The sequence below is a fragment of the Schistocerca gregaria genome, unplaced genomic scaffold, assembly GCF_023897955.1.
Source record: "Schistocerca gregaria isolate iqSchGreg1 unplaced genomic scaffold, iqSchGreg1.2 ptg000537l, whole genome shotgun sequence".
In the NCBI taxonomy this organism is placed as follows: Eukaryota; Metazoa; Arthropoda; class Insecta; order Orthoptera; family Acrididae; genus Schistocerca; species Schistocerca gregaria.
In genome coordinates, this window is record NW_026061934.1 from 1,538,528 (window position 1) to 1,548,213 (window position 9,686).

Sequence of the window (9,686 nt, forward strand, 5' to 3'; positions counted from 1 at the left end):
AGAAGAGCGGCCAATGTGACGGTCTGGCTTATGTCGATTCGATAATAAATTACGAAAACGAACGGATTTCTCAGGTTTTTACTACACATGAACACTTTTCGCATTCTCCCGTTCACCTCGGCTGCTAGTCCTCTTTTCATGCAGAATCTTAAGGTCCTAGCTCATGTCCAAGGCACCAAAGCCAGCTACAAAGTCAATAATCGTTACCAAAAACTTGAATTGTACTACTTCTTACTGGCTATTACATCAACTTAGAAGCTTCATCTGTGTTCCACTATGGTGATTTTAGTGTCTCCGCATACCGCAGCACGCGACATAGCTTTGCAGACGATAAGTACAAACGTTTCAGAGAGAAGAGCGGCCAATGTGACGATCTGGCTTTAAGTCGATTCGATAATAAATTACGTAAACGGACGGATTTCTCAGGATTTAACTACACATGAACACTTTTCGCATTCTCCCGTTCAACTCGACTGCTAGTCCTCCTTTCATGCAGAATCTTAAGGTCCTAGCTCATGTCCAAGGCACCAAAGCCAGCTAAAATGTCAATAATCGATACCTAAAACTTGAATTGTACTACTTCTTACTGGCTATTACATCAACTTAGAAGCTTAATCTTTGTTCTACTATGGTGCTTTTAGTGTCTCCGCATACCGCAGCACGCGAGATAGCTTTGCAGACGATAAGTACAACCGTTTCAGAGAGAAGAGCGGCTACTGTGACGCACTGCTTTAAGTCGATTCGATAATGAATTACGAAAACGGACGGATTTCTCAGGTTTTTACTACATATGAACACTTTTCGCATTCTTCCGTGCAACTCGGCTGCTAGTCCTCCTTGCATGCAGAATCTTAAGGTCCTAGCTCATGTCCAAGGCACCAAAGCCAGCTAAAAAGTCAATATTCGATACCTAAAACTTAAATTGTACTTCTTCTTACTTGCTATTACATCAACTTAGAAGCTTCATGTGTGTTCTACTATGGTGCTTTTAGTGTCTCCGCATACTGCAGCATGCGACATAGCTTTGCAGACGATAAGTACAACCGTTTCAGAGAGAAGAGCGGCCAATGTGACGATCTGGCTTTAAGTCGTTTCGATAACAAATGACGAAAACGGACGGATTTCTCAGGTTTTTACTACATATGAACACTTTTCACATACTCCCGTGCAACGCGGCTGCTAGTCCTCCTTTCATGCATAATCTTAAGCTCCTAGCTCATGTCCAAGGCACAAAAGCCAGCAAAATAGTCAATAATCGATACCTAAAACTTGAACTGTACTACTTCTTACTGGCTATTACATCAACTTAGAAGCCTCATCTGTGTTCCACTATGGTGCTTTTAGTTTCTCCGCATACCGCAGCACGCGACATAGCTTTGCAGACGATAAGTACAACCGTTTCAGAGAGAAGAGCGGCCAATGTGACGATCTGGCTTTAAGTCGATTCGATAACAAATGACGAAAACGGACGGATTTCTCAGGTTTTTACTACATATGAACACTTTTCACATACTCCCGATCAACTCGGCTGCTATTCCTCCTTTCATGCAGAATCTTAAGGTCCTAGCTCAGGTCCAAGGCACCAAAGCAAGCTAAAAAGTCAATAATCGATACCTAAAACTTGAATTGTACTACTTCTTACTGGCTATTACATCAACTTAGAAGCTTCATCTGTGTTCTACTATGGTGCTTTTAGTGTCTCCGCATACCGCAGCACGCGACATAGCTTTGCAGACGATAAGTACAACCGTTTCAGAGAGAAGAGCGGCCAATGTGACGGTCTGGCTTATGTCGATTCGATAATAAATTACGAAAACGAACGGATTTCTCAGGTTTTTACTACACATGAACACTTTTCGCATTCTCCCGTTCACCTCGGCTGCTAGTCCTCTTTTCATGCAGAATCTTAAGGTCCTAGCTCATGTCCAAGGCACCAAAGCCAGCTAAAATGTCAATAATCGATACCTAAAACTTGAATTGTACTACTTCTTACTGGCTATTACATCAACTTAGAAGCTTAATCTTTGTTCTACTATGGTGCTTTTAGTGTCTCCGCATACCGCAGCACGCGACATAGCTTTGCAGACGATAAGTACAACCGTTTCAGAGAGAAGAGCGGCTACTGTGACGCACTGCTTTAAGTCGATTCGATAATGAATTACGAAAACGGACGGATTTCTCAGGTTTTTACTACATATGAACACTTATAACATTCTCCCTTGCAACTCGGCTGCTAGTCCTCCTTTCATGCAGAATCTTAAGGTCCTACATCATGTCCATGGCTCCAAAGCCAGGTAAAAAGTCAAAAATAGATTCCTAAAACGTAAATTGTACTACTTCTTACTGGCTATTACATCAACTTAGAAGCTTCATCTATGTTCTACTATGGTGCTTTTAGTGTCTCCGCATACCGCAGCACGCGACATAGCTTTGCAGACGATAAGTACAGCCGTTTCAGACAGAACTGCGGCTAATGTGACGATCTGGATTTAAGTCGATTCTGTAAGAAATGATGAAAACGGACGGATTTCTCAGGCTTTTACTACATATGAACACTTTTCACATTTTCCCGTGCAACTCGGCTGCTAGTCCTCCTTTCATGCAGAATCTTAAGGTCCTAGGTCATGTTCAAGGCACCAAAGCCGGCTAAAAGGTCAATAATCGATACCTAAAACTTGAATTTTACTACTTCTTACTTGCTATTAAATCAACTTAGAAGCTTTATCTGTGTTCTACTATGGTGCTTTTAGTGTCTCCACATACCGCAGCACTCGAAATACCTTTGCAGACGATAAGTACAACCGTTTCAGAGAGAAGACCGGCCAATGTGACGATCTGGCTTTAAGTCGATACGATAACAAATGACGAAAACGGACGGGTTTCTCAGGTTTTTACTACATATGAACATTTTTCGCATTCACCCGTGCAAGTCGGCTGCTAGTCCTCCTTTCATGCAGAATCTTAAGGTCCTAGCTCAGGTCGAAGGCACCAAAGCAAGCTAAAAAGTCAATAATCGATACCTAAAACTTGAATTGTACTACTTCTTACTGGCTATTACATCAACATAGAAGCTTCATCTGTGTTCTACTATGGTGCTTTTAGTGTCTCCGCATACCGCAGCACGCGACATAGCTTTGCAGACAATAAGTACAACCGTTTCAGAGAGAAGAGCGGCCAATGTGACGGTCTGGCTTATGTCGATTCGATAATAAATTACGAAAACGAACGGATGTCTCAGGTTTTTACTACACATGAACACTTTTCGCATTCTCCCGTTCAACTCGGCTGCTAGTCCTCTTTTCATGCAGAATCTTAAGGTCCTAGCTCATGTCCAAGGCACCAAAGCCAGCTAAAAAGTCAATAATCGATACCTAAAACTTGAATTGTACTTCTTCTTACTTGCTATTACATCAACTTAGAAGCTTCATGTGTGTTCTACTATGGTGCTTTTAGTGTCTCCGCATACTGCAGCATGCGACATAGCTTTTCAGACGATAAGTACAACCGTTTCAGAGAGAAGAGCGGCCAATGTGACGATCTGGCTTTAAGTCGTTTCGATAACAAATGACGAAAACGGACGGATTTCTCAGGTTTTTACTACACATGAACACTTTTCACATACTCCCGTGCAACGCGGCTGCTAGTCCTCCTTTCATGCATAATCTTAAGCTCCTAGCTCATGTCCAAGGCACAAAAGCCAGCAAAATAGTCAATAATCGATACCTAAAACTTGAATTTTACTACTTCTTACTGGCTATTACATCAACTTAGAAGCTTCATGTGTGTTCTACTATGGTCCTTTTAGTGTCTCCGCATACCGCAGCACGCGACATAGCTTTGCAGACGATAAGTACTACCGTTTCAGAGAGAAGAGCGGCCAGTGTGTCGATCTGGCTTTAAGTCGATTCGATAACAAATGACGAAAACGGACGGATTTCTCAGGTTTTTACTACATATGAACACTTTTCACATACTCCCGTGCAACGCGGCTGCTAGTTCTCCTTTCATGCAGAATCTTAAGGATCTAGCTCATGTCCAAGGCACCAAAGCCAGCAAAAGAGTCAGTAATCGATACCTAAAACTTGAATTTTACTACTTCTTACTGGCTATTACATCAACTTAGAAGCTTCATCTGTGTTCTACTATGGTCCTTTTAGTGTCGCCGCATACCGCATCACGCGACATAGCTTTGCAGACGATAAGTACAACCGTTTCAGAGAGAAGAGCGGCCAATGTGACGATCTGGCTTCAAGTTGATTCGATAACAAATGACGAAAACGGACGGATTTCGCAGGTTTTTACTACATATGAACACTTTTCACAATACTCCCGTGCAACGCGGCTGCTAGTCCTCCTTTCATGCAGAATCTTAAGGTCCTACCTCATGTCCAAGGCTCCAAAGCCAGCTAAAAAGTCAAAAATCAATACCTAAAACGTAAATTGTACTACTTTTTACTGGCTATTACATCAACTTAGAAGCTTCATCTATGTTCTACTATGGTGCTTTTAGTGTCTCCGCATACCGCAGCACGCGACATAGCTTTGCAGACGACAAGTACAGCCGTTTCAGACAGAACTGCGGCCAATGTGACGATCTGGATTTAAGTCGATTCTATAACAAATGATGAAAACGGACGGATTTCTCAGGTTTTTACTACATATGAACACTTTTCACATTCTCCCTTGCAACTCGGCTGCTAGTCCTCCTTTCATGCAGAATCTTAATTTCCTAGCTCATGTTCAAGGCACCAAAGCCGGCTAAAATGTCAATAATCGATACCTAAAACTTGAATTGTACTACTCCTTACTGGCTATTTCATCAACTTAGAAGGATCATCTGTGTTCTACTATAGTGCTTTTAGTGTCTCCGCATACCGCAGCACGCGACATAGCTTTGCAGACGATAAGTACAACCGTTTCAGAGAGAAGAGCGTCCAATGTGACGATCTGGCTTTAAGTCGATTCGATAACAAATGACGAAAACGAACGGATTTCTCAGGTTTTTACTACATAAGAACACTTTTCACATACTCCCGATCAACTCGGCTGCTAGTCCTCTTTTCATGCAGAATCTTAAGGTCCTAGCTCATGTCCAAGGCACCAAAGCCAGCTACAAAGTCAATAATCGTTACCTAAAACTTAAATTGTACTTCTTCTTACTTGCTATTACATCAACTTAGAAGCCTCATCTGTGTTCCACTATGGTGCTTTTAGTTTCTCCGCATACCGCAGCACGCGACATAGTTTTGCAGACGATAAGTACAACTGTTTCAGAGAGAAGAGCGGCTACTGTGACGCACTGCTTTAAGTCGATTCGATAATGAATTACGAAAACGGACGGATTTCTCAGGTTTTTACTACATATGAACACTTTTCGCATTCTCCCGTGCAACTCGGCTGCTAGTCCTCTTTTCATGCAGAATCTTAAGGTCCTAGCTCATGTCCAAGGCACCAAAGCCAGCTAAAAAGTCAATACTCGATACCTAAAACTTAAATTGTACTACTCCTTACTGGCTATCACATCAACTTAGAAGCTTCACCTGTGTTCTACTATGGAGCTTTTAGTGTCTCCGCATAACGCAGCACGCGACATAGCTTTGCAGACGATAAGTACAACCGTTTCAGAGAGAAGAGCGGGCAATGTGACGATCTGGCTTCAAGTTGATTCGATAACAAATGACGAAAACGGACGGATTTCTCAGGTTTTTAATACATATGAACACCTTTCACATTCTCCCATGCAACTCGGCTGCTAATCCTCCTTTCATGCAGAATCTTAAGGACATAGCTCATGTCCAAGGCACCAAAGCCAGCTAAAAAGTCAATAATCAGTACCTAAAACTTGAATTGTACTACTTCTTACTGGATATTACATCAACTTAGAAGCTTCATCTGTGTTCCGCTATGTTGATTTTAGTGCCTCCGCATACCGCAGCACGCGACATAGCTTTGCAGACGATAAGTACAACCGTTTCAGAGAGAAGAGCGGCCAATGTGACGGTCTGGCTTATGTCGATTCGATAATAAATTACGAAAACGAACGGATTTCTCAGGTTTTTACTACACATGAACACTTTTCGCATTCTCCCGTTCACCTCGGCTGCTAGTCCTCTTTTCATGCAGAATCTTAAGGTCCTAGCTCATGTCCAAGGCACCAAAGCCAGCTAAAATGTCAATAATCGATACCTAAAACTTGAATTGTACTACTTCTTACTGGCTATTACATCAACTTAGAAGCTTAATCTTTGTTCTACTATGGTGCTTTTAGTGTCTCCGCATACCGCAGCACGCGAGATAGCTTTGCAGACGATAAGTACAACCGTTTCAGAGAGAAGAGCGGCTACTGTGACGCACTGCTTTAAGTCGATTCGATAATGAATTACGAAAACGGACGGATTTCTCAGGTTTTTACTACATATGAACACTTTTCGCATTCTTCCGTGCAACTCGGCTGCTAGTCCTCCTTGCATGCAGAATCTTAAGGTCCTAGCTCATGTCCAAGGCACCAAAGCCAGCTAAAAAGTCAATATTCGATACCTAAAACTTAAATTGTACTTCTTCTTACTTGCTATTACATCAACTTAGAAGCTTCATGTGTGTTCTACTATGGTGCTTTTAGTGTCTCCGCATACTGCAGCATGCGACATAGCTTTGCAGACGATAAGTACAACCGTTTCAGAGAGAAGAGCGGCCAATGTGACGATCTGGCTTTAAGTCGTTTCGATAACAAATGACGAAAACGGACGGATTTCTCAGGTTTTTACTACATATGAACACTTTTCACATACTCCCGTGCAACGCGGCTGCTAGTCCTCCTTTCATGCATAATCTTAAGCTCCTAGCTCATGTCCAAGGCACAAAAGCCAGCAAAATAGTCAATAATCGATACCTAAAACTTGAACTGTACTACTTCTTACTGGCTATTACATCAACTTAGAAGCCTCATCTGTGTTCCACTATGGTGCTTTTAGTTTCTCCGCATACCGCAGCACGCGACATAGCTTTGCAGACGATAAGTACAACCGTTTCAGAGAGAAGAGCGGCCAATGTGACGATCTGGCTTTAAGTCGATTCGATAACAAATGACGAAAACGGACGGATTTCTAAGGTTTTTACTACATATGAACACTTTTCACATACTCCCGTGCAACGTGGCTGCCAGTCCTCCTTTCATGCAGAATCTTAAGCTCCTAGCTCATGTCCAAGGCACAAAAGCCAGCAAAGTAGTCAATAATCGATACCTAAAACTTGAACTGTACTACTTGTTACTGGTTATTACATCAACTTAGAAGCTTAATCTTTGTTCTACTATGGTGCTTTTAGTGTCTCCGCATACCGCAGCACGCGACATAGCTTTGCAGACGATAAGTACAACTGTTTCAGAGGAAGAGCGGCTACTGTGACGCACTGCTTTAAGTCGATTCGATAATGAATTACGAAAACGGACGGATTTCTCAGGTTTTTACTACATATGAACACTTTTCGCATTCTCCCGTGCAACTCGGCTGCTAGTCCTCCTTTCATGCAGAATCTTAAGGTCCTAGCTCATGTCCAAGGCACCAAAGCCAGCAAAAGTCAATATTCGATACCTAAAACTTAAATTGTACTACTCCTTACTGGCTATCACATCAACTTAGAAGCTTCACCTGTGTTCTACTATGGAGCTTTTAGAGTCTCCGCATAACGCAGCACGCGACATAGCTTTGCAGACCATAAGTACAACCGTTTCAGAGAGAAGAGCGGGCAATGTGACGATCTGGCTTCAAGTTGATTCGATAACAAATGACGAAAACGGACGGATTTCTCAGGTTTTTACTACATATGAACACCTTTCACATTCTCCCATGCAACTCGGCTGCTAATCCTCCTTTCATGCAGAATCTTAAGGACATAGCTCATGTCCAAGGCACCAAAGCCAGCTAAAAAGTCAATAATCGATACCTAAAACTTGAATTGTACTACTTCTTACTGGATATTACATCAACTTAGAAGCTTCATCTGTGTTCCGCTATGTTGATTTTAGTGCCTCCGCATACCGCAGCACGCGACATAGCTTTGCAGACGATAAGTACAACCGTTTGAGAGAGAAGAGCGACCAATGTGACGATCTGGTTTTAAGTCGATTCGATAACAAATGACAAAAACGAACGGATTTCTCAGGTTTTTACTACATATGAACACATTTAACATTGTCCCTTGCAACTCGGCTGCTAGACCTCCTTTCATGCAGAACCTTAAGGTCCTAGCTCATGTTTAAGGCACCAAAGCCAGCAGAAAGTCCATAATCGATACCTAAAACTTGAATTGTACTACTTCTTACTGGCTATTACATCAACTTAGAAGCTTAATCTGTGTTCTACTATGGTGCTTTTAGTGTCTCCGCATACCGCAGCACGCGACATAGCTTTGCAGACGATAAGTACAACCGTTTCAGAGAGAAGAGCGGCCAATGTGACAATCTGGCTTTAAGTCGATTCGATAATAAATTACGTAAACGGAAAGATTTCTCAGGATTTTACTACACATGAAGACTTTTCGCATTCTCCCGTTCAACTCGGCTGCTAGTCCTCCTTTCATGCAGAATTTTAAGGTCCTAGCTAATGTCCAAGGCACCAAAGCCAGCTAAAAAGTCAATAATCGTTGCCTAAAACTTGAATTGTACTACTTCTTACTGGCTATTATATCAACTTAGAAGCTTCATCTGTGTTCCACTATGGTGATTTTAGTGCCTCCGCATACCGCAGCACGCGACATAGTTTTGCAGACGATAAGTTCAACCGTTTCAGATAGAGGAGCGGCCAATGTGACGATCTGGCTTTAAGTCGATTCGATAACAAATGACGAAAATGGACGGATTTCTCAGGTTTTTACTACATATGAACACTTTTCACATACTCCCGTGCAACGCAGCTGCTAGTCCTCCTTTCATGCAGAATCTTAAAGTCCTAGCTCATGTCCAAGGCACCAAAGCCAGCTAAAAAGTCCATAATCGATACCTAAAACTTGAATTGTACTACTTCTTACTGGCTATTACATCAACTTAAAAGCCTAATCTGTGTTCTACTATAGTGCTTTTAGTGTCTCCGCATACCGCAGCACGCGACATAGCTTTGCAGACGATAAGTACAACCGTTTCAGAGAGAAGAGCGGCCAATGTGACGCACTGCTTTAAGTCGATTCGATAATAAATTACGAAAACGGTCGGATTTCTCAGGTTTTTACTACATATGAACACTTTTCACATCCTCCCATGCAACGCGGCTGCTAGTCCTCCTTTCATGCAGAATCGTAAGGTCCTAGCTCGTGTCCAAGGCACCAAAGCCAGCTAAAAAGTCAATAATCGATACCTAAAACTTGAATTGTACTACTTCTTACTGGCTATTACATCAACTTAGAAGCTTAATCTGTGTTCTACTATGGTGCTTTTAGTGTCTCCGCATACCGCAGCACGCGACATAGCTTTGCAGACGATAAGTACAACCGTTTCAGAGAGAAGAGCGGGCAATGTGACGATCTGGCTTCAAGTTGATTCGATAACAAATGACGAAAACGGACGGATTTCTCAGGTTTTTAATACATATGAACACCTTTCACATTCTCCCATGCAACTCGGCTGCTAATCCTCCTTTCATGCAGAATCTTAAGGACATAGCTCATGTCCAAGGCACCAAAGCCAGCTAAAAAGT